This window comes from Chamaea fasciata, unplaced genomic scaffold, assembly GCF_029207755.1.
Source record: "Chamaea fasciata isolate MVZ Bird 193981 ecotype frontalis unplaced genomic scaffold, bChaFas1.0.hap1 SCAF_162, whole genome shotgun sequence".
NCBI classification, from domain to species: Eukaryota; Metazoa; Chordata; class Aves; order Passeriformes; family Sylviidae; genus Chamaea; species Chamaea fasciata.
Genome location: NW_027094247.1, coordinates 74,026 through 95,596, shown reverse-complemented (window position 1 = coordinate 95,596; position 21,571 = coordinate 74,026). Strand labels below are relative to the sequence as shown.

At 57.3% G+C, this 21,571-nt stretch overlaps 1 long non-coding RNA gene across 1 annotated transcript; it reads left to right on the top strand.

Annotated features, from left to right (window-relative positions):
- Positions 1 to 11,983: 11,983 nt before the first annotated feature.
- LOC136304752 (uncharacterized) lies at positions 11,984 to 12,953 on the top strand. The gene is made up of 3 exons (XR_010724788.1): positions 11,984 to 12,289; positions 12,424 to 12,575; positions 12,690 to 12,953. It is a non-coding gene; the product is annotated as an uncharacterized lncRNA (long non-coding RNA).
- Positions 12,954 to 21,571: the final 8,618 nt, after the last annotated feature.

Below are 21,571 nucleotides of genomic sequence, written 5' to 3'. Positions count from 1 at the left end.
CGGCAGTGCTGATTGGACAGCGGGCCCCGGGAACCGCCCCCGCCCCCCGGCCCGCGCTGAGGGCCCGGGGCCTCCGCCCTCAGACCGGCTCCGGCTCCAACCCGGCCCGGGCTCTGCTGCGGTCCCCCCGGCCCGCCCTGAGGGCCCGGGGGCTCTGCGCCGAGACCGGCCTTGCCCCTCCCCGCCTCGCCCTGTAGTAGATTTCTGTTTGGTTTGTGGGAAGAAACAGGTGTGAGAAGTGAGATTTGTGCTGGAGAGGTGCTGCTGGGAAGAAAGGATGGAGTAAATCTGCTCCAAGGATGTGCGATGAAGAATTCAGGGTCAGAGGTGGGCAGTATTTATAAACTGTCTCCATATTTCCCTGTATCTCTGGGTGTTTGGATTGAGCCTGGGATTGTCAGCTATGTTATAAACAAGCCAACCCGGCTACTGAACTCCCAATGAACGTTTGGAAACCCTTGCACAGAAAGACAAGGTAGTAATGATTCCAAAGGAGAAAATGTAAATGAAGGGTAACGATTGCTGGGAAATTTCCTTAGGAATTGTGAACCTCACACAAACGGAATTTAGGAGGTGGAATCCCAGTTTCAGCCTTGGGCACGTGCAGGAGAAGAGGGATCCTTATTCACAGCAAGGAAAGCCCGGTGCCCCAGCGTGTCAGTGCACACAGTGCAATGTCCAGGAAATGAGCGGCAGGGACTGGCAGCAGCTGCAGGTGAGAGCTGTCACAGGCTGATTGAGGGGACAGAGCAGCCCCAGGTGAGAGCTGTCACACTGATGAGGGGACAGGTGTAAGCTGTAAAGGATAATGAGGGGGCAGGTCCTGCCAGCACTGCTTTAAGAGGGGAGCCCGAGCTCAGTTTGGCACGGAGCTGCGGGAGGAGAGGGGTTTATGCTGGGCTCCCAGGTGAGGCTCATGGAAGGATGGTGAGTTCATCTCACAGGGGCTGGGGGAGGCCTTGGGCGTGGAACATTACTTCAGGAGGTGCTGAGGGACAAACCTTTGTGCCGAGCAGCAGCAGCACAAAAGGTTGAAATAAGTTTTGGTTTGGCATGTAGTGATGGGATTGGCGTCTATGGTGTGCTAGTGTTATCTAAAGGTTTAAACTTTAATGTTTATTTTTAAAGCTTTAAGTTAATGAATTAATATAGGTTGCAAGACATGGGCTTTTTCCTTTTTATTTGGCTAGCGGGAGGTCTTTAACTTTGGGGGCGCTCTGGGTATGTGTTCTGGAGTATTATTGAGGGGATTGGACGTGGGGTTGTTTTTATTATATTCAGTAGTTTGACTGGGGGTGATAAGAGTTGGCTTTTTTTGCTGGAATTTTTTTGGGGTTGTCTGTTTGAAAATTTATGTATTTATGCAGTTAAGTGTAGTGGTGTTTCCGGTGTAACTCTTCAGCTTATGTTATTGTTTGTGTGTTTGAGGTGGTCCACTTGTCTTACGCCCTGACTGATTGGCCAACAGATCTGCTGAGATCATACATCGATGTTTGTTTTATTTCTTGTAGCCGAATAAGAGACGGCAGCCCGGTGACAGCAGGAAATTCCCAGAGGGCGAGGCGGCCTTCTGTGGCACCCGACATGGATTCTCATCCCCAGACGTCCAAGAGATAAGTGGAGGGTTCAGAGCCACAGAGGGGATGAAAGTGGAGTGCTGGGTCAGGACTTGTCAGGAGGTGTTTTTGAGTCAGGTTTGGAGATAGGGATGTCCAAGATGTGCCAATTGAGAGTACAGGTGTACCAGCCCGACCCAAACCCGAAGGAGTAGCCCTAAAGACATGCCCGTTTCCCTGAGTGCGGGTACAGGCAGGAGCCCTTATGCAGGACAATGCCAGAAGGCCTGGCTGCGAGGTGTAGGGCTCTAAAGAAGTTGGGTTTAGAAGGGGGGAGGTGTAGCCACACACACAGAGGCTGAGGTAAAGGACTCAAGGACTAGAGGACACACGGTGAAAACCAGGGGAACAGGCTAGGATACAAGTCAGAGTACAGGTGTAGCGGCCCTCACAGCACTGCTACCAGCACACTTCCCCTGAGAGCAGGTGCAGGCAGCAGCCCTAGTGCAGGAACACACCAGAAGCTCTGACCTGTGCAGACACTGTCAGGCTAGGGCCAGGCAGGAAGCGATAGTGGGGAGCAGGATCCAGCAGGGCTGGGGATAACGGGGGTTTCCCGCCCCACCCACCCTGGGATTCCCTGTCTCTCCGCAGCCGGTGGAAGTGCTCCTGATTTCCCTCTCGAGGCGGCGGTTGGTAAGGCTTCGTGCCTTTTGCCACCGCAAAGAGTTCGGCTCTGTCAGCCTCTGCCCTGTCTCAGGGCCACGTTTCTTAGGGTAGGCAGGGAACAACTGTGGATGTACCTGTCCTGCGTGCGGGACAGCTCTTGGGACCCTAATGGTGCAGAGCGTCCCCGGCTGCAAGGTCTAGGGCTCTGAAGAAGCAGGGTTCAGAAGGGGGGAGGTTACAGTGATACACACAGAGGCTGAGGTAAAGGACTGAAGGACTAGAGAACACACAGTGAAAATCAGGGGTACAGCCTAGGATACAAGTCAGAGTACAGGTATCCCGGTCCTCACAGTGCTGCTTCCAACACTGTTTCCCTGAGAGCAGGTGCAGGCAGCAATCCTAATGGCAAGGCAATGCCAGAAGTCCTGAGAGGTGCAGGCAGTAACCCTAAGCTAGGGCCAGGCAGGAAGTGACAGTGGTGGGGCCGAGTCCGCAGGGTTGAGGTTCACCGGGGATGTCCACCCTGCGTTCCTGTCCTGCTCTAACCGGGGATGCTCACAGCCCTAATGGAGGCCACGGTGGGTGGGCTCGGTGCCAGTAATGCCTCTAAGGCTTTGGCGCTGCGAGCGTCAGCCTCCGAGCTCAGCTGAAGCACACACGGGGCCCGAGGACCCGGTCCTGCTTAAGAGACGGTGAGTAGCAGAGCTGCTGGTTTTTGGCTGAGGTGCAGCTAAGATTATGCTTTGATGTTTGGTTTTCTTTATTGTAGCTGACTAGGAGACAGCAGGCAAGTGACAGGAGGAATTTCCCAGAGGCATAGGCGGCCTTCTTTGGGACCCAGCGTGGATTCACCTCCCCAGACATCTGAGAGATAAGTGGAGGGCTCGGAACTAGGGAGAGGATGAAAGCGGGGTGCCAGGGCAGGGGTCAGCGGGAGGGATTTTTTGAGTCGGGTTTGGAGATGGGGATGTCCCAGATGTGACCCCTTAGGCTACAATAAGGGAAAGTCTCATTCTGGATCACAGTGCTGAGGTGTGCCGGGCAGAGCAGTCCCAGGGTGTGTTGTGTCTGTTGTGCACTTTGTGTCTTTTGGGTGTCTTGTCTTTTCCTTTAGTCTTTTCAGGCGCCTGTCAAAACCCCTGGCATCAGTCTTAGCATTTCTGATCTCTGTGCTCCTCAGCCAGGTGCCTTTGTCTCAGCTGCTCGGACACTCATCAGAATCCATCTCTCTTCACAAGCATCCAGTCCGATGCCTTTTCAGGTCTTGTTCTGAGCTGTACTGACAGCCGTGCACCGCCCTGATCCATTCCGGCGGGTTAGGTCTTGTGAGAATGCAAAGACAAGTCGAGGATTCTGACCGTAGGGTTCTCGGGCATCCATCTCTGTGTTTCTTGGGATAAGTCATCCCGATGGCATCTTGTTCCTGCAGGGTTCTCTGAGCCTGGCCAGCTCACCTTCCTTCTCACCTCGGTCATCTCATTCCGAGTTCTCTGGACCCTCAGGGTCATTCTTCTTGCCCAGAGTTTTCTGTCCCTGTTGCGTCCCCTCGTTTGTCCTGTGCTGTGTCACGGGTGTTGGTGTGTGTTTGGCCGGGAGCTGCTCTGCCTTGATGCTCAGTCTGGGTGTAGGGGTACGAGGGTAATAGTGCCGGGGGCTTGAAATTTGTGATGTGGGGTGTGGTTAGACTGTAGAGGGTATTCCTAGATTGCCACAAGATGTGTGGAGCTGTCAAGGTATCCTGCAGCACTCTGACTTTTGTCCGAACTTTCTTTCAGATGCAGAGGGATGAAATCTGTGGCAGAGCCCCCCAGTCTGGGTGAGGGGCTCCCCTGAGAAGGTCAGTCACTGTTTTGATTTGCAGGGGAGGTGTAAATGATGGCCGTGTTACATCTCTGTTCTTTGTCTTTATTTTTAGGTGGTAAAGCCGGATCTCAGCAGTCAAGCTGACGTGGGCGAGGTGAGCAGCGATGGGTGGACAGAAGCAGTTGCTATTGTTCAAGCCTCACTCGCTGGTGCAACTCTAAGCCTCCGTTATTGTGTGTTTTAGGGAGTCCACTCGCAGGAGGCCGAGCTCCCCTCTCACCAACCGGACGACAGACCCGGGTCACCTCACCCGTGAGCCCTCCGGGAGCATTCCAGGAGTCTGTGATGGAGCCTTGATCTTCTCCTTGTGAAGGCCCCATCCAGGTAGTCTTGGATAACGGGCGAGGAGTTGAGGTGAGTCAGGGAGGAGAAGGAGGGATGGTCCCCTCAAGTTCCAGCGCTGCCACGTCACCTTGTCTGCTCTTTACCCAGGCAGACCCTGCGACGCCGGCGTTGGCCTCTGAGCGCAGCTGAAGCACGGGGCCGAGGACACGGGCAAGCTTAGGAGACAGTGAGTAGCAGAATTGTCGGGTTTTGGTGATGGGCTGCCAAGATTATGCTTTGATGTTTGGTTTTCTTTATTGTAGCTGTGTAGGAGACAACAGCCCAGCAACAGCAGGAATTTCCCTGAGGGAGAGGCGGCCTTCTTTGCCACCCAGCGTGGATTCACCTCCCTAGACGTCCGAGAGATAAGTGGAGGGCTCGGAGCCAGGGAGGGCTTGAAAGCGGGGTGTGGGATCAGGGGCCACCGGGAGGGATTTTTTGAGTCATTTTTGGTGACAGGGATGTCCAAGAAGTGACCGCTTAGGCTACAGAAAGTCTCATTCTGGATCAGAGTGCCGAGGTGTGCCGGGCAGAGCAGTCCTGGTGTGTGTTGTGTCACTTGTCTGTTGTGCACTCTGTCTGTTTGGTGTCTTGTCTTTTCCTTTTGTCCTTTGAGGGGCCTATCAAAACCCCTGGCATCAGTCTTAGCATTTCTGATCTCTGTGCTCCTCAGCCAGGTGCCTTTGTCTCAGCTGCTCGGACACTCATCAGAATCCATCTCTCTTCACAAGCATCCAGTCCGATGCCTTTTCAGGTCTTGTTCTGAGCTGTACTGACAGCCGTGCACCGCCCTGATCCATTCCGGCGGGTTAGGTCTTGTGAGAATGCAAAGGCAGGTAGAGGATTCTGACCGTAGGGTTCTCGGGCATCCATCTCTGCATTTCTTGGGATAAGTCATCCCGATGGCATCATGTTCCTGCAGGGTTCTCTGAGCCTGGCCAGCTCACCTTCCATCTTACCTCGGTCATCTCATTCCGAGTTCTCTGGACCCTCAGGGTCATTCTTCTTGCCCAGAGTTTTCTGTCCCTGTTGTGTCCCCTCGTTTGTCCTGTGCTGTGTCACGGGTGTTGGTGTGTGTTTGGCCGGGAGCTGCTCTGCCTTGCTGCTCAGTCTGGGTGTAGGGGTAATAGGATAATAGTGCCGGGGGCTTGAAATTTGTGATGTGGAGTGTAGCAGGGCTGTCGAGGGTATTCCTAGATTTCCACAAGATATGTGGAGCTGTCAAGGTATCCTGCAGCACTCTGACTGTTGTTCTGACTTTCTTTCAGATGCAGGTGGATGAAATCCGTGGCAGAGCCCCCCATCCTGGGTGAGGGGGCTCCCCTGAGAAGGTCGGTCACTGTTTTGATTTGCAGGGGAGGTGTAAATGGTGGCCGTGTTACAGCTCTGTTCTTTGTCTTTATTTTTAGACCAGACCCTGCGACGCCGGCGTTGGCCTCTGAGCGCAGCTGAAGCACAGGGCCGAGGACACAGGCAAGCTTAGGAGACTGTGAGTAGCAGAATTGCTGGTTTCTGGCTGATGTGCTGCTAAGAGCACAGGGTCACGTTTAGTTCTCTTTATTGTAGCTGACGAGGAGACACCAGCCTGGTCACAGCAGGAATTTCCCCGAGGGAGAGGCAGCCTTCTTTGGGACCCGGCGTGGATGCACCTCCCCAGACATCTGAGAGATAAGTGGAGAGCTCAGAGCCGTAGAGGGCATGAAAGAAGAGTGTGGGGTCACTAGCAAGGTTTTTTGAGTCAGGTTTGAAGACAGGGATGTCTAAGCTGTGACCCCTTAGGTTTCATCCAGGGAGAGTCTCATTCTGGATCACAGTGCCGAGGTGTGCAGGGCAGAGCAGTCCTGGTGTGTGTTGTGTCTGTTGTGCACTCTGTGTCTTGGGTGTCTTGTGTGTGCTGTCTTTTCCCTTAGCCCTTCAGGGGCCTGTCAAAACCTCTGGCATCAGTCTTAGCATTTCTGATCTCTGTGCTCCTCAGCCAGGTGCCTTTGTCTCAGCTGCTCGGACACTCATCAGAATCCATCTCTCTTCACAAGCATCCAGTCCGATGCCTTTTCAGGTCTTGTTCTGAGCTGTATTGACAGCCGTGCACCGCCCTGATCCATTCGGCGGGTTAGGTCTTGTGAGAATGCAAAGACAGGTCGAGGATTCTGACCGTAGGGTTCTCGGGCATCCATCTCTGCATTTCTTGGGATAAGTCATCCCGATGGCATCTTGTTCCTGCAGGGTTCTCTGAGCCTGGCCAGCTCACCTTCCATCTTACCTCGGTCATCTCATTCCGAGTTCTCTGGACCCTCAGGGTCATTCTTCTTGCCAGAGTTTTCTGTCCCTGTTGTGTCCCCTCGTTTGTCCTGTGCTGTGTCACGGGTGTTGGTGTGTGTTTGGCCGGGAGCTGCTCTGCCTTGATGCTCAGTCTGGGTGTAGGGGTACGAGGGTAATAGTGCCGGGGGCTTGAAATTTGTGATGTGGGGTGTAGTTAGACTGTAGAGGGTATTCCTAGATTGCCACAAGATGTGTGGAGCTGTCAAGGTATCCTGCAGCACTCTGACTTTTGTCCCAACTTTCTTTCAGATGCAGAGGGATGAAATCCGTGGCAGAGCCCCCCATCCTGGGTGAGGGGCTCCCCTGAGAAGATCGATCGCTATTCAAGGTGAGAGTCACATATTTCACATTTTTTGGCACTCCAGTGCAGGCCACCTGCATTTACAGCTTGAAACAGGTGAGTCCCTTGGTAACCCCTGGGCAGCAGCTGGAGCCTGCTCCGGGCTGGGCTGAGGGAGCAAACACTTGTGGCTGACACAGCTCCACACTGGGGGTACTTGGGAAAACACCTGCCTTGTCCTGGATTGTTTTTTTTTTTGAGCTTTTGACAAGGTTTTAGTCATCACCTTGGTAAAAATAAATGGTAAGGACTGAAAACATGAGAGGCTGGCAGGTTATATGCACGAAAGACAACTTTTTTTTTCTTAAATATTTGTGCAACCTATATCTTAATTTTGAGACTCTTTTTTGGTCAACTTTATTGTAAAACCCCCTTATTTTCAAGTTAGCTGCTTCAATAATGAATTTGTTTTACAAATACCCGCTAATGTCCGAAGGTTAAAGCACTAACACCAACATCCCACCTCTTTTATTTTTGCAGCAAAATTTTATCTTTACTAAACTTGAAACTTGATGTTTTTGCAGGTAGTAAGTTAAAGAAGGTGTTTATCTGCCCATCACTGATAGTCAGGGTCATGAAGAAATTGCTCTAGTGTTCTAAAATAAATGCAGATTTTTAGGCCTCTCCCATTCTCTCTGACTAGCAGCATGTGAATTGATTTTTGATCTCCTTTCTGTTGGTGTCTGTGGGTTTTAAGCTGCATGGAGAAGGTGTCTGTGGACATGGCACCCAGGGAATGGTGCTGGGAAGGGCAGGATGGAAAGGAGCTGCTCAGGAATCCAGAGCAGCAGTGGAGTGGGAGCTGGTGCTGCTGCCTCAGTCACACCCTCCTGGACAGTCTGTGCAGTGATAATATTCCTACTTTTCTTCCTGAACCTGGGGTTGGAGGAGAACATGAGTCTTGACATTGTTGGAAAGGGGAACTCAGGGAAAAACTGCTGTTTGTGTCCTCAGAGAGCAGTGGGAAGAGCCTGGGAGAAATCCTGGCTGGCTGAGGGATCCTTGTGTCCCCTCAGGAATAAATCCCTGCGTCTCCTCAGACCTGCTGGTTTGCAGTAGAGTTTGGGCACCTTTCGCTGCAGCTGTGGTTCTTAATAACTGGAAGTCCATGGATTGCTGGGCGATTCCCATAAGTTCTCCTATTTTGTAGGAGCTGCACGGTGAGGTCAGCATTCTGAGGGAGGCCCTGGCACAGCTGCCAAGGGCAAGGAACGTGGAGCATCCCGGGGCTTCTCCCGCCCGAGTTTCTCCCGGAGCGTGCTGCGTGTCGTGCCGGATGTTTAACCCGGGTTTGGGGTGTTCTCCTGCAGTCCCAGCTCTGACTGCTGCCCCCGAGCCCCGGCCTTGCTCGGTCCCAGCACTGAACCTGGCAGGTGGGTGTGCTTTTCCAGCCCTTTAATCCCACGGGCAATCCCAGATTCCCGGAGCTCCCCGAGGCACAGCCTGGCCTCCCTCCCTGGGAGCTGCATTTCAGTCTGCCTGGACCAAGGACATCCTGTTTGAGACTTTATTCCTGTTGCTTTTCCTCTTCCAGGTTGTGGGCAAAAAGGAGAGAGCCAGTAGGAAGTGAAGCCACTGGAAGGCCTTATCCCAGTCCAAGGTTGGATAGGAGTAACTGGACCTGTTGAATTCCCACTTCCCTTTAAATTAGAGCAGAGGAAGCAGATTTTAAATCATCATTCCATGAACTTTCACCAACTTCATGACTCTTGCAAAAGTTTTCAATGTTAGAAATTCCTGAGCTTGTTTTCCAGGCAAGCTTGGATTTAGATGTTATTCCTTCCTTTTATTTGAAGGAATAACTCTGATTTTCTCTCTGATTTTAGTAAGGGAATATTTATTTATTCCAATTTTCCATCCTAATTGGAATTTTTGCACCTTGTAGAGCACATTTCCAAGGAAATTTACCCAATTAATGTTGGTAAATCAGGAATTGTCCAGCACCATCTCCACAAAATTCTGTGAATTCCCAAGAAAACGTTGAAGTATTTATTTGCCATGATTCATCTCTTTGTAAAGTTCAATTTACTGCATTTTTAATTACATAAATGCCATTAAAACCTGAATCCAGGCCTAGCTGCTGTTCCTTGGACACAAGGGGCTGGTTCTTTCCTACCTTGGCACATTTGGGTGTTTGTCCAAAATGAGCTTCCCACTAAAATAGAATTTGTTTCCAAGCAAAAGTGGGAATTGTCTAGAAAACCTTCTGTTCTGGGGGGCACTGGGTTTGTTTCCCTTATTGCTGCATAATTGAGGAAAGCCATGGTGCTTTTTTAGGCAGTGGCAGGAGGTGAAAGCTGCATTTATTTAATTTTGTATTTTATTTCTTGTTATTTTTGTATTTTTATGCTCTTTTGTTGTGGTTTCTCATGTTGCGTTTTGTGGTTTTTCAAAGACTTTTTCTTCCGTTTTTTAATTTTTATATTTTTTTCTTTAGCTATTTATTTACTTGTTAAAACTACTTTTAGTTTTTTATTTTATTTTTTTGTTTAAATTTTTTTCCACTTTTTTGTTACTTTGAAATTTTTTTCTTTTGGTATTTTAATTTTATTTATTATTTTCTATAGTTTTGGTTTATTTTTTCATGTTTTCTTTGTTCCTTTTTTTTTTTCCCCATACTCTTTCTTCCCCCGGGCGCCTGGGGGTTTGGCTGTTGGCAAGAAAGATGAGAAATGACCTCCGTGCCCGCTGGACGTCGGGATGTCATAGAGAGCGCAGTTGGCAAAAGCTCTGTATTTTCTGCTCCATAAAACTCCTGAAGGGAGAAAGCTGTGACCACCGTGGTGCCGTTTTTTCCTTCCCAGCCCCGACCAGGTCTCCTCCTACCCGTGCACAGTGTTACCAGCAGCAGCCTGCTGTCCAGGCTGTCGAGGCGTATTTCAGAGGGGGCAATAAAAACAAAGTAGACGTTTTATTTTGAACTCTCCGACCCTGCTTGTTTATTAGCAAAGAACTCCAAAACAAAGCGAACAAAAAAAGAAAACCCACAAACTAAACTCCCCCGCAACCCACCAAAAAAAAACCATAGAGAAAGAGAAAACATGCCCATATTATTTGAATAAAGATTAAAACTTTACCCCTTAGAAAACCAGGCTCATTTAATTCAAATTAATTGTGTTTCTGATGTGTTAGGTTAATGAATTCATCTAGTGTAAAATATCGTTTAAAATATAAACAAACGAATTAAAAAATAATGAAAAATAAAAATAACAAAAAGTATAGGATATGAAAAATAATATAAATAATAAATACACAATATATTATTACATACTACACGTTTTATAAATATATATAATATACATAATATAAACATCTATAATGTGCATAATCATGATATTTCAATGAAATGTATTATTATTTATAACATTACATAATAAATAATAAATTATTTTATATATAACTTTCTATGCTTTATATATATAATAAATATAATAGTATAATAAACATAATACATGATGTATAATGTACATAATATAAAAGCTGAATTGTAATGATTAATGTAAATATCAGAATCACAAAGATAAAAAATATTGAAATAGAGCCTGAACAAAAGGCTTTTTTGTTTCGGTCTGGTTGCTGGCAGGGTTCTCGCAGGTGTGCTCGGGGGTCTTTTGGGCCATTTATTCCGGAGGCTGTTCGCCAGGGCATTCCTGGGCACGTTCGTTTATGGCTCCGCTCCGCGCCGCCGCGCGGCAGTGCTGCCACCCTGTGGGCAGAGAGCGGTAGTGCAGCTTCCCCCCCGCCCGGCCCGCCCGATCTGTGCGGCAATGCTGCCACCGTGTGGGCAAAGAGCGGTAGTGCAGCTGTCCCTCCCGCCCGTCCCGCCTGATCTGTGCGGCAATGCTGCCACCCTGTGGGCAAAGAGCGGTAGTGCAGCTGTCCCCCATGACCGTCCCGCCGGAGCCGTGCGGCAGTGCTGCCACCCTGTGGGCAAAGAGCGGTAGTGCAGCTGTCCCCCCCCCGCCCGTCCCCGACGCGCGTGGCAGCCCCGCATTGTGAGCTCGGGGGCGGCGCTGCCGCCCGCCCGCCCGCCCGCAGCTCGAGGCCGAAAGGGAGGGAAAAAGGCAAGGAGCCCGGGCGCGTGGCAGCCGGCTGCCTGCGCGCGCCACCCGGACCCCGGAGCCGTCCGGGCGCGATTTTCCGCGGCGTCTGCGGGTGTGCGGACACGGGATGGGGGCGCAGCGGCGCCGCGGGCGGCAGTCCATTGAGTCAGGCGCTTGTGTGAGCGGCCGAGGGGGCATTTTAGTGGGTTCCACTACCAAGAAGGCGGCGAGACGCGAGGCGCCTGACCTTCTAAAAAGGGCGGCCAAAAGGGCGGGAAAAATAAGGACCCTATAGGTGTTTATGCAGCTGCCTGCACAAAACCCCGACTACGGCGCCGCCCGGGGGCAATTTTCCGCGGCGTTTCCAGGTGTGGGGACACGGGCCGTGTGCTCAGTCGCGACGCGCTTGCGTTCGGATTCGTGGATTTAGTCAGGCGTCTGTGTAAACACCTGGCGGCGGCCTATGCCGAGCCACAAAGAACATGGCGGCCGAGACGGAAGTGGCCTCAGGAGCAACCAAGATGGCGGCAAGGAAAAGCGGAAGTCACGCGTCGCCCCTCACAAAATGGCGCCGAGGCGCGAGGCGCCCGACCTTCCAAAAAGGGCGGCCAAAAGGGCGGGAAAAAATAAGGACCCTGTAGGCGTTTACGCAGATGCCTGCACAAAAACCCCGACTACAGCGCCGCCCGGGCGCAATTTTCCGCGGCGTTTCCAGGTGTGCAGACACCGGCCATGTGCTCATCCGCGCCGCCTCCGGGTTCGGATTCGTGGATTTAGTCAGGCGTCTGTGTAAACACCTGCCGGGGGCCTTAGCGGTGCCGCAAAAAAGATGCCGGCGGGACCGGAAGTGGCCTCAGACGCAACCAAGATGGCGGCAAGGAAGGGCGGAATGCTCGTGGGGCTCATCGCGGCCGAAAATCGCCGAGTGCAGCTCACACCCTGCAATGGCAAAAGCTGTTTTATTAAAACTCAGCCGAGAATTTTCCTCTTATTTCCAGGTCACAGGATATACTGAGCCTGAGAGGGATCCTAAAATCTGACTCTCAAGCAGACGGACCGTTTGAGAATCGAACTCAGCACCTTGGCATTACCCGGACTCTGCTCCAAGCAGCTGAACCAATCTCTGCATTATGGGCATGGACCTCCATAGGATGGCAACGCTTGGCCCCACTAAGGTAAGTGCAGTGCCGCCTTCTCTGCCAAAGCTGCTTCACACAGCAGCCCCTGGAATGGCTCGAGGGCAGAACTGGCTGGCAGCTCACGACAGCACAAAGCTCTTCCAGTGACGCTGATTTCCTGTCCTTTCCAGGATTTACTCAACAGCTGCCGTAAAAGTACTTACACAAAGTCTCTTTCTGGGCGGAAAGGAGCAGGACAAGTCCTGAGGCTTCCCTTCTTCCACGGCCAAAGTTCTGGAGAGAGGCAGGGCCGGTCCCACCCGCACAGGGGCGTTTCCTGCAGGTGAGTGTTGCCGGGCCAAACTGATGGCAGCTGCTGAGGCCGGGGCTGCTTTTCTGGCCGGAGGCCTCGGTGCCCCCCCGTGCCGCCTGCAGTGTCCCTCGGTGTTTCCTGCAGGTGTCCCGGGTGCCCGGAGGCGCAGGGAGGAAGGAGGCCGGCAGCCCCAGCGGGGCCAGCAGCCCTGGGATGATGTGCAGGGGAGGAGCTGTGCCTGCGGGGCCCCGCCCGTGGCAGCGGCGGCCAAACGCAGGGCCCGGGGCCGGGCTCGGGGCTGGCACGGACACGGCCCCGGGGCTGCCGCGGCTCCTCGGCCAGGGGCTGCTCCCGCCGGGCACGGGGAGATGCTGCAGCCCGGACAGAGGCACCCACAGCCCAAGAGCTCCCCAGGGAACAGCTGGCATTGTCCGGGAACGGCGGCTCGGGCTGTCTGCAGAGGGGCTCAGACAGCAATTCCCACCTCCCGGAGCTCCCACACAGTTGCCAGGGATGTCCTGGCCACCCCAAATCCCCTCCCTTTCAGCCTGAGGACATCACCCATCGGCAGCATTAAAGCCAAGGTGCTCCTCCCTCACAGAAATTAAATCCAGAGCAACGGCCCTCGGAGATGCCTCAAAATCAAAGGTTTGAGTGGGATGGAGTTTCGTTTGGATGAAGTCTGGACTTTTCCAGGGAGCCAGCCGGAGTGCAGAAGTGATGGAAAGCTTTTGCAGGTGGGTCCCACTGGAGGTGTGCTGAAGGCAGGGATGGGCATCCCTTGCCTGAGGGAAAGGCACTTGCAGAGGCCACTGCTGGGGCTCGGAAAGGAGCTGAGCTCCTGCAGGGAGCTGTGTCCTCCCGAGGGCACAGGGGCTGCCTCAGCACAGGCCGGCCAGTGCCTTCTCCTGCTCTGAAACATCACCTGGAGCCCGAGCTCAGGGGGTGGCTGAATTCCAGGGAAATCTGACAGGTGACCCCCAGGGGATGAGGGTTAGAATTAACCAAATCTATGGAATAGAAACCTATCCTGTCCCCATCCTGCTGAGCTTCCTTGGAAGCTCTGCTGGTTCCTGACACATCTGGCATTCAAGCAGCAGCTCTGCGTGGGAATATCCATGCTCTGTGAGGCACTGTGAGGTTATTGCAGCAGGAACTGAGCAGGGAATTCGGGGCCGTGGGTATAATTCATCTAAACTAGCAAAGGTGACAGTGAACCCCAAATCTGGGCACCACACAGAGAACAATCTTTGTGCTGCCCTGTCAGCTCAAGCCCCTGGGCTGGGAAGTTTTGGGAGTCAAACATATGGAATGATAAAAGTCACAGCAACTGGTGTCACCCCGAGGGACAGTCCAAGTCCCAGACAATTCCTCTGCAGTCCCCTGGGGGGGAAAACACCCTCTGTCTGCCAGGAGCCCTGACTCTGTTTCTCCTATCAGCTGTGTTGGGCTTTAAGAACTTGAAATAACTTTGAAGCCAAAGAAATCACCTTTTCCTTCTGGTTTGATTGTGTTTTTTTGTTGGTTTTTTTTTTTTTTTTTTTCTTTCAGATGCTGGACTTGCTTCTGTGGATGTGTGCTGAGCTCTGGCTGCAGGGGACTGTCAGGCCTGAATGGCTGTGAGTTTGTGTTCTTCTCGCTGGGGAAGCAGAAATAATTATTAATTAGACTGCAGAAATGTTTTCAGAAACCTTTCCCCTTTCCTGCCCTTTGCTGGTGGATCTTCTCTTTCTGCCTTTGACTTTACAAAGCTGTTCCCTGATGTCAATTCCCCTGCCTGAATTCCTTGCAGCTCCTAGCTGGGAAAAACTGGGATGATGTCCTAGGGATGTTCTTAGGGGAGGACAGAGGTGAGATTTTTGCCTGTATTTTTCTAATATTTTCTAAAATTTCAGGGAGCTGCTCCTGCTCCTGCCCCTAATCCTGCTGCTGCTGCACAAGTGGAGCCTTGTCAGCGAAGACCTGCATCTGCAGGAGGCCCCGCAGGCCCTGGCTGGGAAGTGCCAAAACAAAGAAGTGATCAGTAAGTGCTGAACTGCTTCCAGGAGGGCATATTTTGTTGCAGCCGTTACAGACCAACCGTGTGGTGCTGGTGACTTTGTGTGAGTTGCTTTATTAAAGCCAATCGTTGGTAAGGGTTTTGAGCCTGCCTTGGAGAGCACTTGGAGCTCTGGGTGCCCTGGCTTTCCCCTAGGTGGCCCTGGGGGCGCCCTGGCTGTCCCCTAGGTGTCCCTGGGGTGCTCTGGCTGTCCCTGGGGTTGCCCTGGCTGTCCCCTAGGTGTCCCTGGAGTGCCCTGGCTGTCCCCTAGGTGTCCCTTGGGGGGACCTGACTGTCCCTGGGATGCCATGGCTGTCCCCTAGGTGTCCCTGGGGGTGCCCTGACTGTCCCCTAGGGGTACCTTGTCTGTCCCTGGGGGGGCCCTGGCTGTCTTCCTAGGTGTCCCTGGGGGGCCCTGGCTGTCCCCTAGGTGTCCTTGGGGTGCCTTGCTGTCCCCAAGGCGTCCCTGGGGTGCCCTGGCTGTCCCCTAGGTGTCCCTGGGGGTCCCTGGCTGTCCCATAGGTGTCCCTAGGGGTGCCTTGTCTGTCCCTGGGGGGGCCCTGGGGGTACCCTGGTGTCCCTGAGAGGGCCCTGGCTGTCCCCTAAGTGTCCCTAGGGGTGCCCTGGGTGTCCCTGGGGTGCCCTGGCTGTCCCCTAGGTGTCCCTGGGGGTGCCCTGGCTGTCCCTGGTGTGCCCTAGCTGTCCCCTACGTGTCCCTGGGGGTGCCCTGGGGTGCTCTAGGGGTGCCCCGGCTGTCCCTGGGGGTGCCCAGGCTGTCCCCTAGGGGTCCCTGGGGGTACCCTGGCTGTCCCCTATGTGTCCCTGGGGGCGCCCTGGCTGTCCCTGGGGTGCCCTGGCTGTCCCCTAGGTGTCCCTGGGGTGCCGTGGCTGTCCCCTTGGTGTCCCTGGGGGTGCCCTGGCTGTCCCATAGGTGTCCCTGGGGTGCCCTGGCTGTCCCTTATGTGTCCCTGGGGGTGCCCAGGGTGTCCCTGGGGTGCCTTGCTGTCCCCTAGGTGTCCCTGGGGGTGCCCTGCCTGTCCCCTAGGTGTCCCTGGGGGTGCCCTGCCTGTCCCCGAGGTGTCCCTGGGGGTGCCCTGGCTGTCCTTGGGGTGCTCTGGCTGTCCCCTAGGTGTCCCTGGAGTGCCCTGACTGTCCCCTAGGTGTCCCTGGGGGTTCCCTGGCTGTCCCCTAGTTGTCCCTGGGGGAGCCCTGGCTGACCCTAGGGTGCCCTGCCTGTCCCCTAGGTGTCCCTGGGAGTGCCCTGGCTGTCACCTAGGTGTCCCTGGGGGTCCCTGGCTGTCCCCTAGTTGTCCCTGGGGGAGCCCTGGCTGTCCCAAGGGTGCCCTACCTGTCCCCCTAGGTGTCCCTGGGAGTGCCCTGGCTGTCCCCTAGGTGTCCCTGGGCTCCCCTGGGTGTCCCCGGGGGTGCCCTGGCTGTTCCTGTGGTGCCCTGGCTGTCCTTTAGGTGTCCCTTGGGGTGCCCTGGCTGTCCCCTAGGTGTCCCAGGGCTGCCCTGGCTGTCTCTTAGGTGTCCCTGGGGGTGCCCTGGCTGTCCCCTAGGTGTCCCTGGGAATGCGCTGGCTGTCCTTGGGGGCGCCGTGGCTGTCCCCTTGGTGTCCCTGGGGGTTCCCTGAGTGTCCCTGCGGAGGCCCTGACTGTCCCCTAGGTGTCCCCGGGGGTGCCCTGGCTGCCCCTGGGGTGCCCTGTCTGTCCCCTAGGTGTCCCCGGGGGTGCCCTGGCTGTCCTTGGGGTGCTCTGGCTGTCCCCTTGGTGTCCCTGGGGGTGCCCTGGCTGTCCCCTAGCTGTCCCTGGGGGTGCCCTGGCTGTCCCTGGGGTGCCATGGCTGTCCTCGACGTGTCCCTGGGGGTGCCCTGGGTGTCCCTGAAGTGCCCTGGCTGTCCCCTCGGTGTCCCTGGGGGTGCCCTGCCTGTCCCCTAGGTGTCCCTGGGGGGGCCCTGGCTGTCCCCTCGGTGTCCCTGGGGGTGCTCTGCCTGTCCCCTAGGTGTCCCTGGGGGTGCCCTGCCTGTCCCCTAGGTGTCCCTGGGGGTCCCTGGCTGTCCCCTAGTTGTCCCTGGGGGAGCCCTGGCTGTCCCAAGGGTGCCCTGCCTGTCCCCTCGGTGTCCCTGGGAGTGCCCTGGCTGTCCCCTAGGTGTCCCTGGGGGTGCCCTGGGTGTCCCTGGGGTGCCCTGGCTGTCCCCTAGGTGTCCCTGGGGGTGCCCTGGCTGTCCCTGGTGTGCCCTAGCTGTCCCCTACGTGTCCCTGGGGGTGCCCTGGGTGTCCCTGAGGTGCTCTAGGGGTGCCCCGGCTGTCCCTGGGGGTGCCCAGGCTGTCCCCTAGGGGTCCCTGGGGGTACCCTGGCTGTCCCTGGGGTGCCCTGGCTGTCCCCTAGGTGTCCCTGGGGTGCCGTGGCTGTCCCCTTGGTGTCCCTGGGGGTGACCTGCCTGTCCCCTAGGTGTCCCTGGAGGTGCCCTGGCTGTCCCCTTGGTGTCCCTGGGGGTGCCCTGGCTGTCCCATAGGTGTCCCTGGAGGTGCCCTGGCTGTCCCCTTGGTGTCCCTGGGGGTGCCCTGGGTGTCCCTGGGGTGCCCTGGCTGTCCCCTAGGTGTCCCCGGGGATGCCCTGGCTATCCCTGGGGGGGCCCTGGCTGTCCCTGGGGTGCCCTAGCTGTCCCCTAGGTGTCCCTGGGGGTGCCCTGGCTGTCCCCTTGGTGTCCCTGGGGTACCCTGGCTGTCCCTTAGATGTCCCTGGGGGTGCCCTGGCTCTCCTTGGGGTGCCCTGGCTGTCCCTTATGTGTCCCTGGGGGTGCCCTGCCTGTCCCCTAGGTGTCCCTGGGGGTGCTCTGGCTGTCCCCTAGGTGTCCCTGGAGTGCCCTGACTGTCCCCTAGGTGTCCCTGGGGGTTCCCTGGCTGTCCCCTAGTTGTCCCTGGGGGAGCCCTGGCTGACCCTAGGGTGCCCTGCCTGTCCCCTAGGTGTCCCTGGGAGTGCCCTGGCTGTCACCTAGGTGTCCCTGGGGGTCCCTGGCTGTCCCCTAGTTGTCCCTGGGGGAGCCCTGGCTGTCCCAAGGGTGCCCTGCCTGTCCCCTAGGTGTCCCTGGGAGTGCCCTGGCTGTCCCCTAGGTGTCCCTGGGGGTGCCCTGGCTGTCCCCTAGGTGTCCCTGGGGTCCCCTGGGTGTCCCCGGGGGTGCCCTGGCTGTTCCTGTGGTGCCCTGGCTGTTTTCTAGGTGTCCCTGGGGGTGCCCTGGCTGTCCCCTAGGTGTCCCAGGGCTGCCCTGGCTGTCCCATAGGTGTCCCTGGAGGTGCCCTTGCTGTTCCTTAGGTGTCCCTGGGGGTGCCCTGGCTGTCCCTTAGGTGTCCCTGGGGGTTCCCTGGCTATCTGTGGGGTGCCGTGGCTGCCTCTGGGGTGCCCTTGATGTCCCCTAGGTGTCCCTGGGGTGCCCTGAGTGTCCCTGTGGGTGCCCTGGCTGTCCCCTAGGTGTCCCTGGGGTGCCCTGGCTGTCCTTTAGGTGTCCCTGGGGGTGCCCTGGCTGTCCCCTAGGTGTCCCTGCCTCGCTCGTATCCTCGACTCCGCCTCCGGCGCCATGGTGACACCCCTCCCAGTCTGGACCAGTGTGGCCACACCCCCTCCCCTGGGGCCATTAGACCCATCCCAGTACAGACCAGTAAGGCACCGTGTGCCCACCATGGACCCCCACACGCCTGCCAGTTCGTCCCAGTCCACTCCCCGTCCATCCCAGTTCTCTCTGATCACCCTCCCAGTGCTCCCAGTCCATCCCAGTCCCGCAGGTGCTGGTGCTTGTGGCTTGATCAGCTGGTGCCTGTCCGCAACGTGGAGCGGGTCAAATGAGGCCTCAGGGGGAGGGGGGGGCGGATTTTGGGGGGTCCTGGGGGTCCCGAGTTGTCCTGGAGGGGTTTGGGGGGTCTGCGGGGAGTCTCAAGGGGCTGCTGTGGGTGTTTTTCGGGGATCTTCGGGAGGTTTGGGCGGCCCATTTGAGGCATCGAAGGAACCTGAGGAGGGTTTTGCGGGCTCCTGGAGGTCGGGGGGGCCCTGGGGGTGGTTTGGGGGGCACTGGGGGGTTCCAGCCCGTGACCCCCCCCCGTTTTTGACCCCCCCCCCCCCCGAGCTGTTTCGGTCTCATCGACGCCCTCCTGAAGCCCAAGGGGGGGTGGGCGCTGGGCCCCACCCGCTGCCCCCTCCCCCTGCCACCCCCGCGACGCCCTGCAGGTGAGGGACCCCCCAAAAACCCCTCCCCAGACCCCAAATTCACCCCTGGGACCCCAAAAAAACCCCCAAAACCTCTCCCCGGACCCCAAATTCACCCTTGAGGCCCCAAAAAACCCCCAAACCCCTCCCCATGAACCCCAATTCCACCCCTGGGACCCCCCAAAACCTCCCCAGGACCCCAGATCCACCCCGGGACCCCCCAAATCCATCCCTTGGACCCCCAAAAACCCCCAAATCCATCCCTGGGACCCCCCAAAACCTCCCTTCAAACCCCAAATTCACCCCTCGGACCTCCAGAATCCCTCCACAGGACCCCTCAGGGGTCGTTCCCCCGAAAAAGTGCGGGAAACGTGAGGGGAGAAAAAGGGCGGGAAACGTGAGGGGAGAAAAAGGGCGGGATCAAGTGGAGGGGATCAATGGAATTTTGGGGGGGGTCAGCGACGCTGAGGAAGGATCAATGGAATATTGGGGGGGCATCAATGACATTGGGGGGGTCAGTGACACTCGGGTGGGGATCAATGATGCTGTGGGGGGATCGATATCAGCTCGGGGGGCGGCCATGGGTTTTTGGGGGGCCGCAACGCAGGCATCCGTGCTGGGTTTGGAGCGGGGGGGCCCCTTCAACCTCTGGGGGGGCCCTGGCTGTCCCCTGGCTGTACCTGGGGGTGCCCTGCCTGTCCCCTAGGTGTCCCTGGGGATGCCCTGGAGTCCCTGGGGGTGCCCTGGCTGTCCCTGGGGGTCCCTGGCTGTCCCCTAGGTGTCCTTGGGGTGCCTTGCTGTCCCCAAGGCGTCCCTGGGGTGCCCTGGCTGTCCCCTAGGTGTCCCTGGGGTGCCCTGGCTTTCCCTGGGGTGCCCTGGCTGTTCCCTAGGTGTCCTTGGGGTGCCTTGCTATCCCCAAGGCGTCCCTGGGGTGCCCTGGCTGTCCCCTAGGTGTCCCTGGGGGTGCCCTGGCTGTCCCTGGGGGTCCCTGGCTGTCCCATAGGTGTCCCTGGGGGTGCCTTGTCTGTCCCTGGGGGGGCCCTGGGTGTACCCTGGTGTCCCTGGGAGGGCCCTGGCTGTCCCCTAAGTGTCCCTGGGGTTGCTCTGGTGTCCCTGGGGATGCCCTGGCTGTCCCCTAGCTGTCCCTGGGGGTGCCCTGGGGTGCCCTGGCTGTCCCCTAGGTGTCCCTGGGGGTGCCCTGGCTGTCCCTGGTGTGCCCTAGCTGTCCCCTACGTGTCCCTGGGGGTGCCCTGGGTGTCCCTGAGGTGCTCTAGGGGTGCCCTGGGTGTCCCTGGGGGTACCCTGGCTGTCCCTGGGGTGCCCTGGCTGTCCCCTAGGTGTCCCTGGGGTGCCGTGGCTGTCCCCTTGGTGTCCCTGGGGGTGACCTGCCTGTCCCCTAGGTGTCCCTGGAGGTTCCCTGGCTGTCCCCTTGGTGTCCCTGGGGGTGCCCTGGCTGTCCCCTAGGTGTCCCCGGGGATGCCCTGGCTATTCCTGGGGGGGCCCTGGCTGTCCCTGGGGTGCCCTAGCTGTCCCCTAGGTGTCCTTGGGGGTGCCCTGGCTGTCCCCTTGGTGTCCCTGGGGTACCCTGGCTATCCCTTAGATGTCCCTGGGGGTGCCCTGGCTGTCCCTTATGTGTCCCTGGGGGTGCCCAGGGTGTCCCTGGGGTGCCTTGCTGTCCCCTAGGTGTCCCTGGGGGTGCCCTGCCTGTCCCCTAGGTGTCCCTGGGGGTGCCCTGCCTGTCCCCGAGGTGTCCCTGGGGGTGCCCTGGCTGTCCTTGGGGTGCTCTGGCTGTCCCCTAGGTGTCCCTGGAGTGCCCTGACTGTCCCCTAGGTGTCCCTGGGGGTTCCTTGCTGTCCCCTAGTTGTCCCTGGGGGAGCCCTGGCTGACCCTAGGGTGCCCTGCCTGTCCCCTAGGTGTCCCTGGGAGTGCCCTGGCTGTCACCTAGGTGTCCCTGGGGGTCCCTGGCTGTCCCCTAGTTGTCCCTGGGGGAGCCCTGGCTGTCCCAAGGGTGCCCTGCCTGTCCCCTAGGTGTCCCTGGGGGTGCCCTGGCTGTCCCTGTGGGTGCCCTGGCTGTCCCCTAGGTGTCCCTGGGGTCCCCTGGGTGTCCCAGGGGGTGCCCTGGCTGTTCCTGTGGTGCCCTGGCTGTCCCCTAGGTGTCCCTGGGGTGCCGTGGCTGTCCCCTTGGTGTCCCTGGGGGTGACCTGCCTGTCCCCTAGGTGTCCCTGGAGGTGCCCTGGCTGTCCCCTTGGTGTCCCTGGGGGTGCCCTGGCTGTCCCATAGGTGTCCCTGGAGGTGCCCTGGCTGTCCCCTTGGAGTCCCTGGGGGTGCCCTGGGTGTCCCTGGGGTGCCCTGGCTTTCCCCTAGGTGTCCCCGGGGATGCCCTGGCTATCCCTGGGGGGGCCCTGGCTGTCCCTGGGGTGCCCTAGCTGTCCCCTAGGTGTCCCTGGGGGTGCCCTGGCTGTCCCCTTGGTGTCCCTGGGGTACCCTGGCTGTCCCTTAGATGTCCCTGGGGGTGCCCTGGCTCTCCTTGGGGTGCCCTGGCTGTCCCTGATGTGTCCCTGGGGGTGCCCAGGGTGTCCCTGGGGTGCCTTGCTGTCCCCTAGGTGTCCCTGGGGGTGCCCTGCCTGTCCCCTAGGTGTCCCTGGGGGTGCCCTGCCTGTCCCCGAGGTGTCCCTGGGGGTGCCCTGGCTGTCCTTGGGGTGCTCTGGCTGTCCCCTAGGTGTCCCTGGAGTGCCCTGACTGTCCCCTAGGTGTCCCTGGGGGTCCCTGGCTGTCCCCTAGTTGTCCCTGG